This window comes from Neophocaena asiaeorientalis, unplaced genomic scaffold, assembly GCF_003031525.2.
Source record: "Neophocaena asiaeorientalis asiaeorientalis breed wild unplaced genomic scaffold, Neophocaena_asiaeorientalis_V1.1 scaffold125, whole genome shotgun sequence".
Lineage (NCBI taxonomy): Eukaryota > Metazoa > Chordata > Mammalia > Artiodactyla > Phocoenidae > Neophocaena > Neophocaena asiaeorientalis.
In genome coordinates, this window is record NW_020174425.1 from 824,009 (window position 1) to 838,144 (window position 14,136).

A 14,136-nucleotide genomic window follows, 5' to 3' on the forward strand; every position below is an offset into this window, starting at 1 on the left:
CCCCCCCCCCCCCCCCCCCGCAAAAAAAACCCTTTTCCTCTTCAACTCCCACTGAAAGGCAAGTTTGGCAGTTGGTTCCGGATCCAGCATACTAGGGGTCATAGTTAGAATTCATTTCCACATTGGGTTAAAAATCACCATGTGTTTTCTTTTCCTCATCAGTTAAGTCTCTCCCATTCCTGCACCCCCAGGACAAACAACGATTTTTAAAATTTTATATACAAAGCAGAGAATGAACATCTGGAAGATGACATCAACACGACTCTTCAGTTGCAAAAAGGCAAAATTACTCCATAGTCTAACGAAACAGAATCTGAAAGTCTGGCGATATTTTTCCTTTCATCTTCAATGCCAGACTTTGAATATACCAGAATGAGTTCCTCTATTTTAAATCCATATTTTCAGACTTTTTGTTTACAAACAACACTTGGACTAGACATACAACTTCATTACTTTGTCTTGTTCCAGTTGTGATTCTCAACTAGAGTCAGTGCTGAGTCTTTAACAACAGGGCAGGAGCTGTGTTTTCACTGTCTTCTCCCCCCATCCTCACTGAGCACCCATTCCCTACTGAGCACCCATCATGTGCTGGCCACTGTTCAAGGCACATAGCTTCTCATGGATCTTAACTTCTCACAGTGGGGAGACAGACAAGAAAGAAAAGTATAAATTATAGACTCTGTTGGAAGGTGGTAAATGCCCTAGAGAAAACTGCAAGCAGGGAGGGGGAATGTGGAGTTCTGGGGAAGGCGAGAGGGTTCCAGGCGGTTAGGGCCATTCTCCCTGTGAAGGCAATATTTGAACAAAGATCAAAGGAGAAGGGAGTCACGTGGACATCTGGGGCAAGCCTGTTCCAGGCAGAGGGAACAGCACCTGCGAAGGCTCTGAGGTAGAAGGGTTCCTGATACCACTGAGAAACAGCAAGAAAGTCAGTATGCCTGGGGATGCGGGGAAGTGTGGTAGAGAACAAGGTCTGAGAGGCAGTCGGGGAGGCAGAACAAAGGGGTCCCCGTATTTGTCAAATTAAGAGTAATAGCAGTAATAATTAGGAAGAGAGCTGGAATTTATTGAGTTCTTTGTGCTAAATGCAATTCCAAATAGGCACCGTGTATTATCTCCTTACAAATTCAAAGCAACTGGTCGCTCTAATAGGCACAGAGTTGCCTTTATGCTTTAGGACGCGCATGGCAGTAAGTGCAAAACTCTCTATAGGAAGTATTTCCCTTAACAAGCCCTCACCCTACCCCTGCCTTAACATGACTAAAACCTTCGCTAAACTCTGCAATTAATCTCCCCCGTGCATCTTAAAAATAAAAACATAGTTTCTTATAAATGTCAAATGTCTTGCTTATTCCCAAGTTGTGGTTTTTTATATGATTTTCAAGTCTGTTCCAGTACCTGAAGGTGAAAGGGTTCAACTTATGAAAAGTTAGTAAGTACAATTTGAGACACTATTCAAATCCTGCTTTAATAACATCCTTTGATGTGTTTAATGAATCCTTTAGCACAACTTTTTTTTCCCCTGTAATACTGTATATGGTATAACTTCATGTTTCAGAGTGTTAGTTACAAATTACATCTAATAAAGCCAAAAGACATGGTACATATTGTTCTGCTGGCCATGTTCCCTTCTTTCTGCTGCACTTGCCTTTAAAAGGCATCCTGACATATAGAAATAAGCATGCCAAGACAGCTGGGCTTGCTAAACAAAGTTAATTAGTGGAAGTACCAGATGTACCTTTATAAAGAACTTCAGTAGACTATTACTTAGTTTCCACTAATTAGGACATAATTTGAAAATATCTCCTAATAGGAAAAGATTGTTCAGTTCAACTCAAGAAACATTTATTGGTCAGGTGCTATGAAGATAAAGACAATCCAGTGGCTGCCCTCAGAACTTACAGTCTCCCAGGCTGACCGAATCACAGGCCTTCAAGATGAAGGAAAATCTGGGGTGAGGGCAAGCACTGATGCAGAAGGTGCGAGAACAAACTTGTGACTACTTTTTAAAAAGCCACTCACGCCAAACACCAGACATCAGCTGTCCCCTGCTGAACCAAATATAAAGGAGTGATGGCTTAAAAACAGAACTTCCGAAAGTAAAAAGTTAGAGGTGGGCAGAATTTTTTAATCCATTTTTCTGTATCTAATTCTACGCTTAGAAGTTTCCTCAGAGATTAACTGCTTATTTTTATTCTTCTAATACTTAAATCAGAAGGAGGACATTTTTAATATCCATTTCCAAATATTTTGGTGAAGAGAGAATCAGGTATATTTAGTCAGCACAAATTCCTCACATGAATTAAGGGTATTTTATTCCACAAAACTTATAATCAAGGGAATAAGACGTAAGCCCAAGCCTATGGATTTATACAAATCGAATCAATGCTAATGATCAATTTACATGTGACATTATGTAAAGTCAAAATCATGTGAAACAATCTGTGTAAATATCTAACTTTAGTTAAGTGGATCCAGAGGCGCAAGAAGGAGCTAAAATCAGCCCATATTCTGCTCATCATGCCCTAATGCCTGGGGCCTGGCCGCCTATGAATACAGGAAGAATGGACTTTTAAAAAAAAATAATAAATTGAGCAAAAATACCACATAGGCGGGCGTCCCTGGTGGCGCAGTGGTTGAGAGTCCGCCTGCCGATGCAGGGGACGCGGGTTCGTGCCCCGGTCCGGGAAGATCCTGCATGCCGCAGAGCGGCTGGGCCTGTGAGCCATGGCCGCTGAGCCTGCGCGTCCGGAGCCTGTGCTCCGCAACGGGAGAGGCCACAACAGTGAGAGGCCCGCATACCGCAAAAAAAAAAAAAAAAAACACAAAAAAAACACCACATAGGCAAGTAGCAGCCTTAAAAAGGAACTAGTATAGCTTCAGTGGTCATCAGACTCTGACTTTAAAATTTTGATTAATTTTATTGACTAGGCTTACAAATATTCAGATTAATGTATCATATTTGCTTCCTGAAACATAACACAATGAATAAAACTCTAATATTAAATTGTCTATGACACAGACAGCAGTAGCACTTTACCATAACCCTAACATTATCAGATGTTTCCACCATCTCAAAGCTGATTTGAATCAGAATTACCTGTGGGAACTTTTTAAAATCGCATGTTCCCAGGCCCCACCCATTGGATGGTGTGATTCACAGTATGGGTCTGGGGCTTTATAAAGCTCCTGGAGAGACTGGTGAGCAGGTAGGCTGGGGAGCCACGAAGCAGCTGACTAAGTTGACAAGGACAATGGAGGTAAAATGTAGTAAATGCTGTCTTCTCACCAAAACAAGACTGTTATGCTAAGGCTACCCTCTTACCTTCTAAACATTGAGAGCACTAATATCACTGATGACCACCATCCAACTGTATATCCAGTAGCATATTTCAAAACCTAAAATGGGTTTGCATGTTTAAATTTATGAAAACTTGAAAAATAAGTGACCAAGGGCTAATTAGGAAAATGACAGACGTGAGAAATACTCAAAAAACACTGATTATGCCTCTTCACTCATGAGGTATCAGAACTCGAGTTCGTAGATTTTTTTCAGTAAATGTGCCAAATCTAAGTTTTACTTCTTTTGCGATTGGTTCTTTTAACATCCTAAATATATAGGATGCTTCACCGAAACATGACATCTTCTTCATCAATCATGTGCAGTAAAGTCTCAAATTTGAAGCTCTAAGAATCTAAGCAATCACACGTCTTCCCAGAGAACTGCTCTATAAAGTTAACAGCCTGGATGCCATATAACATCTAAAACTTCATTTGGAAACATGGGTGACAGCTTTAGCCAGATTAGTACAGGGACACATTGTTGGATCTATTCATAGATGTACAGTATTGAAGGTGCCACTTCAAACAGTGACCTGAGAAACATTTAAGTGCTTAAAACACCCGTGATCAAAATCGTACGTTTTAAATAAAAGCATACATATTTATATTTTACGATATTCCTAGCATTCTACTACAGTGCCAAGATACAGTCCGTCTAAACTTTAGCTTTTTTTTCCTTCCTAACAAATCGGTATGTATGCAAACTTAGGAACCACTACCAACACATCTTGAATATCAATGTTTCAGACTGGGAATACATGGTTCAGTGAAAAAAAAAATGCCAGCATTTGGCTTAGTTTTGATTCTTGTCTCATTAGAAAACACGGGGCGGGGGCACGGGGGCAGTCAAAATATTCTGGCTAGATGCACTGCCATTAAGTAACCTCAGTCGTAGAGGGGCAAAAGTAAGGGAGGAGGGAAACAAGAACTGAAAAAATCCGCAGAAAGCTGCCCCTTGCGATCCATAAAGAACTAAATTACAACGATTTGCCTACAGCTGGTAAAACGGCTTACTGCTCTCATCTGGTGGCTATGCCGCAGTAAATTCGGTTGTGGGCTAATTAGGTCCAACTTGAAGCCAAGGACCAGGTGCAGAGAAAGATCCGCCTGGTCGGGAGTCGACTCGCTCCAACACCCAAGAAGAAGCCGAGCCACAGGGTTCCAAGTCGGGGCGCAAGCAGCTCACTCGTGACGGGAGGCGCGGTGGGACTGCCGGTTTCCCAGGGGGACCTCAGGGAAACCCTTCCCGACCATCCGTGCAAGCCACAAACTCACACGCTACGATTCCAGCCGCGCAGGGAAGCGAGGCGACCGGGAGGGCCCGGTCGGCCAAATGCCGGGCAGCTCTGTCAAAATGAGGCTTGAGAGGGGCCTCCCCGCATAGATCTCTCCCCTAAGGCTGGGGTCGTCAGCTCGCGACCCTTGGACCATGTCACTTCAGGAAGGAAGTCTGGAAACTAAGTGAGCCGGGCTGCGGAGAGAGAAAGTGGGGAGGCGCCAAGCTGGTCCTCTTGTTTGGGGGCGAAGGAAGGAGTCTGGTGGGGAGCGAACGGAACGCAGTTAACTTATTTTACACTCGAGCCGCCATCGGCCAGAGAGAGCCGGACTCCGCCGGGCGCAGGCTGCAACCCCGACCTCCTCCCGCGCGCGGTCCCCTCCAGGCCCAGTGCACCGCCCGCCGGACGCGCTCCACTCACCCAGCTCCTCCGCCTGCAGCCAGAGCGGCGCGGAGACAGCGAGCAGCAGGAAGCGGTGGCTGGCCGCGGGGGTGTGGGCGTACCGGGCGTGGCCCGCGCTCCCCTCTAGGTACCCTGCGCTCCCCGCTCACGCTCTCCTTTTCCTCTGCCCCTCCTCTCCCAGTGCACGTGAACCTGGGAGCCCGGAGGACTCCTGGCCTTGAGACCTACCCCCAGCCGCGCTGTGCCCGGGTCGTCCCCGGAGTGCCTGAGAGAGTGGTGGGAGCGCCAGAAAGCCTACTCTCCTCCAGGGCTTTGCCAACCCTACAGGGGTGGGCATACCATTGACAGTAGCACTGGGGGACTCGAAATATTGTCACGGTAGGATGATGGTGGTGACAACATCCAGTTCAAGTTCTTTTTCATTCATTCAAAAGTTACTAGGTTCCAAAAGTGTGCCTCCCGGCCACAGTGCTAAACCCTTGTGACACTTGCAGACATTAAAAATAATAAGGCAAGTATGCAAACGCAAATCGCAGTCGGCGACGAATAGTGCTAGCGGAGCCCATTCAGGAAGATCTAATTAGATGGCGGGTGACGAGACTGCAGGTAGGAATCAGACAGGAAAGGCCGCACTTAAATAGTGGCATCTAAGCTGAGACTCGGAGAGTGAATGGGACTTGGGAAAGCGGAAGGCGGGGGACAAGAGAACGGACAAGGTGTGCAAAAGAGCTGAGGGAGGAAAGGGCCAGGGTGTGGGGAGTTAGGCGAACAGGTGGGTTCATGGCCGGAGGTGGAAGCCGGAGCGCTGAGCAGGGTCCGGAACGTGGAGGGCCTGGAAGGTCGCGTAAAGGATGTTTTTAAACTTTATCCTCGGAGCTAGGAGCAGCCAAGAAGTTGTTCAAACGGAGGAATGACACGATCCGATTATCTGGGGGGTGGGGTGGAGAAGGGCTTGGGGGAGGGGAGAATTACAAGGCTATTAGCGAGTAGCTGGATGGGGAAGTGGCAGTGGAAATAAATGAGGACAGATTAGATACATATTTTAAAGACTCTGACGTCTCCAGATCGCTAGTCCTCCGCTCACTGCCATAACCTTCGCGCTACCGTTTGGCGTCCTGCAGTTTTCCTGGGTAACACGCAGCGACAGTTAACACCTGCAGACGCCGAGAAGGGGAAGTGTTAGAGGCGGGAGGAAATAACAGCCACTCCAAGGGCCAATATTGGCCCGTCACGTGCTCTTTAGATACCGCGATAGACTCTGTTCACACATACATTCCTTTTTTCCTCTGTATTTTTTTAACTAAATACAAACGCTGTTGAAACTTCCAATGAGATATCTTTGGGGCTTTGCTTTCTCGAAGGCGGCAGAAGTTAGAGGAAAGAACTTGGGCTTTAGAAATGAGGCTGATCCAACTCTGAATCTAGGGTCAACCACTCACTGGGACTGATTCTCTCTGGGACTCTCTTCGTTGGGGAGTATAATACCTAACTTTCCTGGCTGTCACAGAGACAAAATAAAATATGTATAAGAAGTTATAGCATGTAAGAGGTAATCAATAAATAACACGTTTAGCATATTTGTATTGAAAGCAAAGGTCACACCCATGAAAATATTAAATATTCTGACACAAAACATAAAAAGATACTTTGACACACTGAATCATTTCCTAACTCCAGCTTGCCCTATTTCTTCTTTTCATTCTTTCTAAGAAGGTGAGTATTGGCAGCTGCGGGCCTCTAACAGGTGTGGCTCTGTGAGCAATGAACGAAGAAAGACAATGGGAGCATTGTTCACGGTGAGGAATTCGTAGGGTGGGGCAGGTGAGCTCCCGGGGGGACCTTTTCCAACTCAGGTAGTACCTTGATGGGAATCCAGTAGTTTATTCTACACCAGAATCCTGAGCCAGATCAGGAGAGAGATTTAGGATCTGGTAACAATGGGAAAACCAAAAGGCCAGGTGGATCCTAGTGCTTCATATGCCATTCCTTCCTTGCAAAATAAAAGAAAATCTCTAGTCAAGAAAAGCATAGTGAAAGAAAAATGTGAAAATACAACAGATTATCAATTATACTTTTGTATATAATACAATAAATAAGCCTCATTGAATTGATATACTTCAACCACACAGACTTTGGTGTTAGGCATGTGTACCTGTTTTATTCTTGAGTTGATACCATTTTGATCTTTTTTCAAAATAATGCACTGTGGAATCTCAGAAGTTAATGTAAAGTTCCAAGGGAATCTCAGAAGTTAATGTAAAGTTCCAAGATTCCATTAAAAATTATAATTGTTAGAATCCATCTGCAACATCTCACAAACTAAGATTTAAAAACGGCTTATCATATGAAACATCTCTCGGAAGGGGCTCTCACAAGGCTATCTAACCCCAACCCCTACTTACCATTTAGTCTTTCTGTATTTTGCATATCTAACTACAATTTATGCTTACATCTGTAGCGGTTCTGTAAAAATAGAGAACAGCTGGTCAGGGCTGCCTTGTTTTATATATAAAATATGTATTCTGTATTGCTTAGGCAAGACAGAAGTTAAACAGAACTGCAAGCCTAGTATTATTCTAAAGTAGTTACAAAGCTTCAGATTGTAGTTCAATCTGACAACCTAATCAATTTTGTCCTTAACATTTGGTTACCCCGATAGTGACTCTATGAAGAGAGAAACCCTTACAGGCTTCTGCTTCCTCAACACTCTCCCTTTTCTGGTTCAACTCAATAAACATATTTTAAACATTTTCTATATGTGAGACAATGTGATGGAGATACAATGAAAACAAATACAGGTACCTCTCTCCCTCATTCATGATCTAATGATAGGAATTTAAGAAAAGTAATGATATAGGTTGACAAGTACAATAAATGCAAGAGGCTCAGGGTGTTATAGAATCACAGAGGAAAGGTACATAAATGGATTTCAAAAGGCTGGGAGGGGTGAAGATGGGAAATAGAAGAAAAATATTTGTCAGATGAGAAGAACTTGTGAGAAAGCAGAGTAGAGATGACAGTTGCTTATAGGAATCAAGCCTAATTCATCGGGGCTGGAACAGTGGGATTGAGACAGGAGGGAGAGCCTGAAGGTGGGGTAGGAGGCAGGATCTGAGGGCTCTAAGGGCAATGGGAAGCAGGGCAACTGGCAGAACTTGTTCAGATTTGCATTTTTGAAAGACCATACTAGCTGCAGGGTGGGGAATGGATTGGAAAGGGAGGCAGGGAGACCAATTAGGAGTTTGTGGCAATACTCCAGACTAGAGATGACGACACCTCACCTCCTGTGCTCAAAGGGGGTGTCCCCCAGACCACCAGCACCTGCAACACTTGGGAGCTTTCTAGAAAGGCAGACTCCTGTCCCCACTCCCACCAGAAACTCTGAACCAGAATCTGCATTTTAATAATATCCCCAGGTCAGGATAAAGCCATGGGCAAATCTGAGCAATAAAGGATAAAGACACAAGACACATATTGAGTCTTAGAATGTAAACAGTGAGAAAGAAGAAAGATTAAATTTTGAATGCAGTGGCCAAAATAATTTGTATCACCCACATTTTTTCCTCATCTGTAACTCCCTATTGATTTTTTTATTGTTTAATTTATTTATTTTATTTATTTTGGCTGCATTAGGTCTTCGTTGCTGGGCACAGGCTTTCTCTAGTTGTGGTGAGCGGAGGCTACTCTGTTGCGGTGCGCAGGCTTCTCATGGCAGTGGCTTCTCTTGTTGCGGATCACGGGCTCTAGATGCATGGACTTCAGTAGCTGTGGCACGCGGGCTTGGTATTTGTGGCTCGTGGGCTCTAGAGCACAGGCTCAGTAGTTGTGGCTCACGGGCTTAGTTGCTCTGTGGCATGTGGGATCTTCCCAGACCAGGGCTCGAACCCGTGTTCCCTGCATTAGCAGGTGGATTCTTAACCACTGTGCCATGAGGGAAGTCCCTCCCTATTGACTTTTCAAAAACTTTTGTTGCCGATGTTCACTAGGTAGCTGTGTCATCTAAGATCCAGCAAGAATTCTTAAATGCTGTAGCTCACGGTGGCCAAGTCTCACCTTCTGGTCCTCTCTTTTGTGGGCCCAGAAACTTGATTTCTGTCAGTGTGCTTGACCTTGGGGATACTGCTCCATGATTAACTTAGTCACAGAAGTATACAAACCAGCATCAGTGCCAATTTATTAATTAACGGTGAGAACTATAAAATGGTGAGGGACATTTTCTTCAGCCTGAAAACAACTTTGGAAGCTAGACTCCATCAGAGGTTGTTAGGTGAACATAAAAGAAAAGCAAGGCTGATTATTTGAGGGGTTCTAAGGTTTGAAGGCAACACCATAAGAATACTTATCCTTCGCACCTCTCACCTCTATTAAAGTAAAAACTTATTCTGACACTTATTAAAACTGTAAGGAATACTTTGTTCAGGGCTATCCCAGTAGGGGTTAAGACTATGCCAATAAAGGGAGAGATCAGGTTTACCTCTGAATATGGCAAAGACAGCTGGGGATTTCCAGCCAGGGAGCAGAGTGACAGGGGAGTGGATGGGACACGAGTAAGAGGAGACATGAAGGGTAGGAGGATTCTTGTTAAACCCACTTAACCCACTTCAGCAGGATCCCTGCTGAAGGCAGGTCAAGGATTTATATATCAACAGTGGGGAATGAGGAACTTGATCAGCTATCAATGGTAATCAGATATCAAGGGTGGGATAGTCTCTCTAAACTGACTTAACAGGAATCTTACTAAAACCTAACTATGCAGGCCAGAGAGGGCCCAAAGATGAGGCCTAATCACAAAGGGGGCTCGGAGGAGCTTGACTTTATTTTGGTCAAGGAGAGTCTTCGTTACACATGTGTGTGGATTTCTGCCACCGGCACTAAACAGCTAGAATAAGCAGGTCAAACCCTCTCCCACTGCAGAGCTTAACAGAGAACTGACCTTTCTCTAATTTCCGTTTCTTCTTTAGATATTAACGTGGGTCAGGCTTTCTCCTGCCTAGACTTTCTCCCATGTTCCCTCATTCCGTTTCCAGTGCACTATCTATTGATTTATGGTGTTCACTTTCAAGGAATAACCCTGTTTTCAAGTTCTAGTTGCCTGCAATACATTTGTGTAATTTTATTTATTTTTAATTTGGTTTTCCAGTTTTATTGAGAAAGAATTGCCTACATCATTGTATAAGTTTGAGGCATACAGCGTGATGATTTGACTTACATATACTAATGTAGAATGATTATCACAATAGGTCCAGCTAACATCCATCATTTCATACAGATACAATATAAAGCAAAGAAAGGAAAAAAAAACTAAAGAATTTTTCTCCTTGTGATGAGAACCCTTAAGATTTACCCTCTTAACAACTTTTCTATATATCACACAGCAGTGTTAACTACAGCCATCATGTTGTACATTACATCCCTAGTACTTATTTACAGTTGTGTAATTTTAAAATATAGTTTTTGAAGAACATTCATATACTTGATCTGAATGGGTTCTTAGCTCTGGGGTGGTTGTTATCTAATTGCAGGATGCTCCCAGAGCCCACTGAGGCTGGAAAAGCTGTGAAGCCAAGAAACTTATTTATTGAAACTATTGTTTCCCAAATGGATCTGAAATTTCGTTTTTGTTTTCTGTGGTGTGTTGGGTGGGATTTAGGGTAACTGCACAGTTTCTATTTTGTTTTGTCTTTTTCCAAACACATCCAGAAGAGGCACAGTGGGGCAGCTTCATCCCCCAGGCTTAAAAGAGCCCATCACTAACCAGTGGCTCATTCCCACTCTCTCATGGGAGATTGAGATGGAGGGGACAGACCAGTGTGGATTGCTGGAGGAGAGTTCTAGGCTCTGCTGTCTTCACAGTTGCCACCTTCAGTCCAGAGACCTGGGCCGTTTGCCTGGGTGATGAGAGGAGGGAGGAGGAACTTTGAGGCTCTGCAAGCAGGCGGAGCCAGGGTCCTCATACTCCTGGAATTACACATGTCTTTAACAGCTGTCATTCAGAACCCCCAAGGTAAAGGAGAGCCCTCCACTTCACTCGTAACAGCCACAAACTGTTGATATGAGTGTTGGGATTGGGCCTGGGAGCTGAGTGTCCGGCTCAGCTAACAGGCGCCAGTGCTTCCCCTTTCTCCTCTGGCCCCTCCATCTGAGCCTAGAACCCAGGGAGGAAGAACTGGAGAGGAAGCTTGGGGAGCAAGGGCTTAACAGGGAGACGACAGCAGGAAGCAGAGGGTACCAAACTGGGGAGCCCTGGGTGTGGGACTCTAGGGTATCCGAATTCTGAAGCTGAAACTGACTTTTAGACCTTTAGACTGTGACCTCTGAGATTAAATCCAACGTGCTCAGAGCTGGGGAAGTAAGAGCAAGGGCTAGGGGGACAGAGCAACCCCTAGCACAGCCCCACCCCTGCCCGCTGCTCTTATGCTCTTGTGATACAGGGGGCAAGGGAAAGGCTCTAGACAAGGAGTCAGGGAGAACTGGGTCTAGTCCTGGCTCCACGAACTCTGTGACCTGTGCAAGTCTCTCCCCATCTTGGGGTCTCATGTCTACAAGGAGAAGGCTGGATTGACTGGAGAATCTGTGATACTTCCTACTTGGACATCCGGGATGCTGTCCTGATGCTAATGTGAGCCACTGGGGAAGTGAAGGTGATCCTTTGTGATCTCTGGAAGGCATAGTTGGAAGCTTAAAACATTGAACAGCAAATGAAAACTTTCAAGGAGAGGTGGTTCCCATCCTCTGGCCTCCCCCCTGTGACTCTCAGATATTCAGACCTGATGACTGAGGGTTTCAAAGAACAGGTATCTGGTGTGGAGGGGGTGAGAGCAGAACATCTATGAAAACATGCCTGATCACTTTGCAGTGCCTACAGCGAGAGAAATCATGAAGCTGGGGACAAATGAGGGCTCTCCGTTCAAAAGCCTGGGCCATTTCTATCAACTTCTGCTAAGAGATTGGGTTCTGATTTCTTTTTTTCCTTCTCCCTACAAAGACCATTAGTAGCCACCAGTCCATTTAAACAGGAGATGCATTTCTCTCTCTTTTTTTTTTTTTTTTTGCCGTACGCGGGCCTCTCACTGTTGTGGTCTCTCCGATTGCGGAGCACAGGCTCCGGACGCGCAGGCTCAGCGGCCATGGCTCACGGGCCCAGCCACTCCGCGGCATGTGGGATCTTCCCGGACCGGGGCACGAACCCGTGTCCCCTGCATCGGCAAGCGGACTCTCAACCGCTGTGCCACCAGGGAAGCCCGGAGATGCATTTCTTTTAAGCAAAAGGATGAACGTTCCAGCAGGAAGACCTCAGCAGCGGTGTCTGGTCTTTCTGAAGATCCCTTCTGCCCTGTCCCCACACAGCAGTTTGTAATTTCCATGCAAATTACCAATTCTTATCCTGATAAACGTCTTGAATGCAGAAACTCAATGAGGTTTAAAATAAAAAGTCCTAGTGATGAGTAAGAAATTGGACTATTCCTATTAAAAACTATTGTCCACCTTTTTTTTCTAAAGCCTTATATCTCCTACCTTCACATGCTTTATCTCAGGAAAGATCCTCATTTAGTAAATATGTGAAGGATTGAATTTCAGCTTGTCAAACAGCTTTGCCTTTTCAAAGAGGATGTTTTCCATTTTCTCTAAAAATCTTAATGTTTGTGCCATATGACTTTAAAAAAGTCGTGTCTCCATACCACATGGAGATGATCATAGGTCAGAAAACGGAGAGATAAAAATCTTAAAATCAAGAAGTTTGAGTAATTAGCGTAGAGGTTCCTAAATAAACAGAGAGCACTTTATGGGTTTGATTCTGAAATCTTCATTTAGACAACAATTCTCTTGGTTAATGGAATTCTTGTTTGAATAGAAACACAGAATTAGGAGATTGAGAGGCAGGTTATAAGGACTTCAGAAGGCTTGATAGTCTGTGAACAGAGCCACTATGGGAAGCCAGACAGTCTGACACCAGTCTCTCCTCGCCCCCTCCCAGCACTTGGCTACTCTGTGCCAGCTTCTTAAACTCACCAAATGAGATCTTTAAGGATACAGGGTTGGCAGTCCATGGTTAACATATGAGCTAAGATTGGGATTGACATATATACACTGATATGTATAAAATAGATAAGAACCTGCTGTATAAAAAATAAATAAGTAAAATAAAATTCAAATCAGAAAAAAAAAAAAGAAAATGTTCTAAAAAATTGACCAGTGATGGTTGGACCTATCTGGTTGTGACTATACTAAAGAACCATTGAATTGTACACTTCAAATTAGTGAATTGTATAGTATGTTAATTGTATCTCAATAAAGCTGTTTAAAAAAGAAAAAAAAATGAGCTAAACAGTTTCTCTTTCACTCCTTCTATCCTTTCCCCCTTTGCAGCTTTCAAGGGTCTTCCATACTTCTATGAATCATTTTTGCAAAACTTTACTCTCTTCCTGTAGCCCAGAAGTGTCTTTGGGGATGTTAACTGATCATGTTTTAACAGAGTTACAGATGGTCCCCAACTTATGATGGTCCTACTTATGATCTTTTGACTTTATGATCAGAAAGCGATACACATTCTGTAGGAACTGTACTTCAAATTTTGAATTTTGTTCTTTTCCCGGGCTAGCAATATGCGGTACCATGCTCTCTTGTGTTGCTGGGAAGTGGCAGCTAGTCAGAGCTCCCCGTCAACCACACGATCAGGAGGGTAAACAACTGATATACTTACAACCATTCTGTACCCATAGGACCATTCTCTTTTTCACTTTCAGTACAGTATTCAATAAATAACATGAGATATTCAACACTTTATTATAATATAGGCTTTGTGTTAGATGATTTTGCCCAACTGTAGGCTAATGTAAGTGTCCTGAGCACGTTTAAGGTAGACTAGGCTAAGCTATGATGTTCAGTTAGATGTAGTAAATACATTTCAATGTATGATATTTTCAACTTACAATAGGTTTATCAGGACATAACCCCATCATAAGTTAAGGAAGATCTGTATTTTTTAAGAGGATAGCTTAAACAGCTCAGGCTGCTGTAGCAGGTACCCTAGACTGGGTGGTTTAAACAATAGAAATTTATTTCTCTTAGTTCTGCAGCCTAGGAAGTTCAAGATCAAGGTGCTGACAGATTCGGT

General features: G+C 44.0%; 1 protein-coding gene across 1 annotated transcript in view; it reads right to left on the reverse strand.

The window, feature by feature from the left end:
* Positions 1-5,080, reverse strand: part of LOC112407409 (discoidin, CUB and LCCL domain-containing protein 1-like) — a 65,398-nt gene extending 60,318 nt beyond the window's left edge. Inside the window, exon 1 of the mRNA XM_024756685.1 lies at positions 5,040-5,080. The gene's annotated coding sequence lies outside the window, so the exon portion shown is untranslated. The remainder of the gene's footprint in view (positions 1-5,039) is intronic.
* Between the last annotated feature and the right edge of the window lie 9,056 nt (positions 5,081-14,136).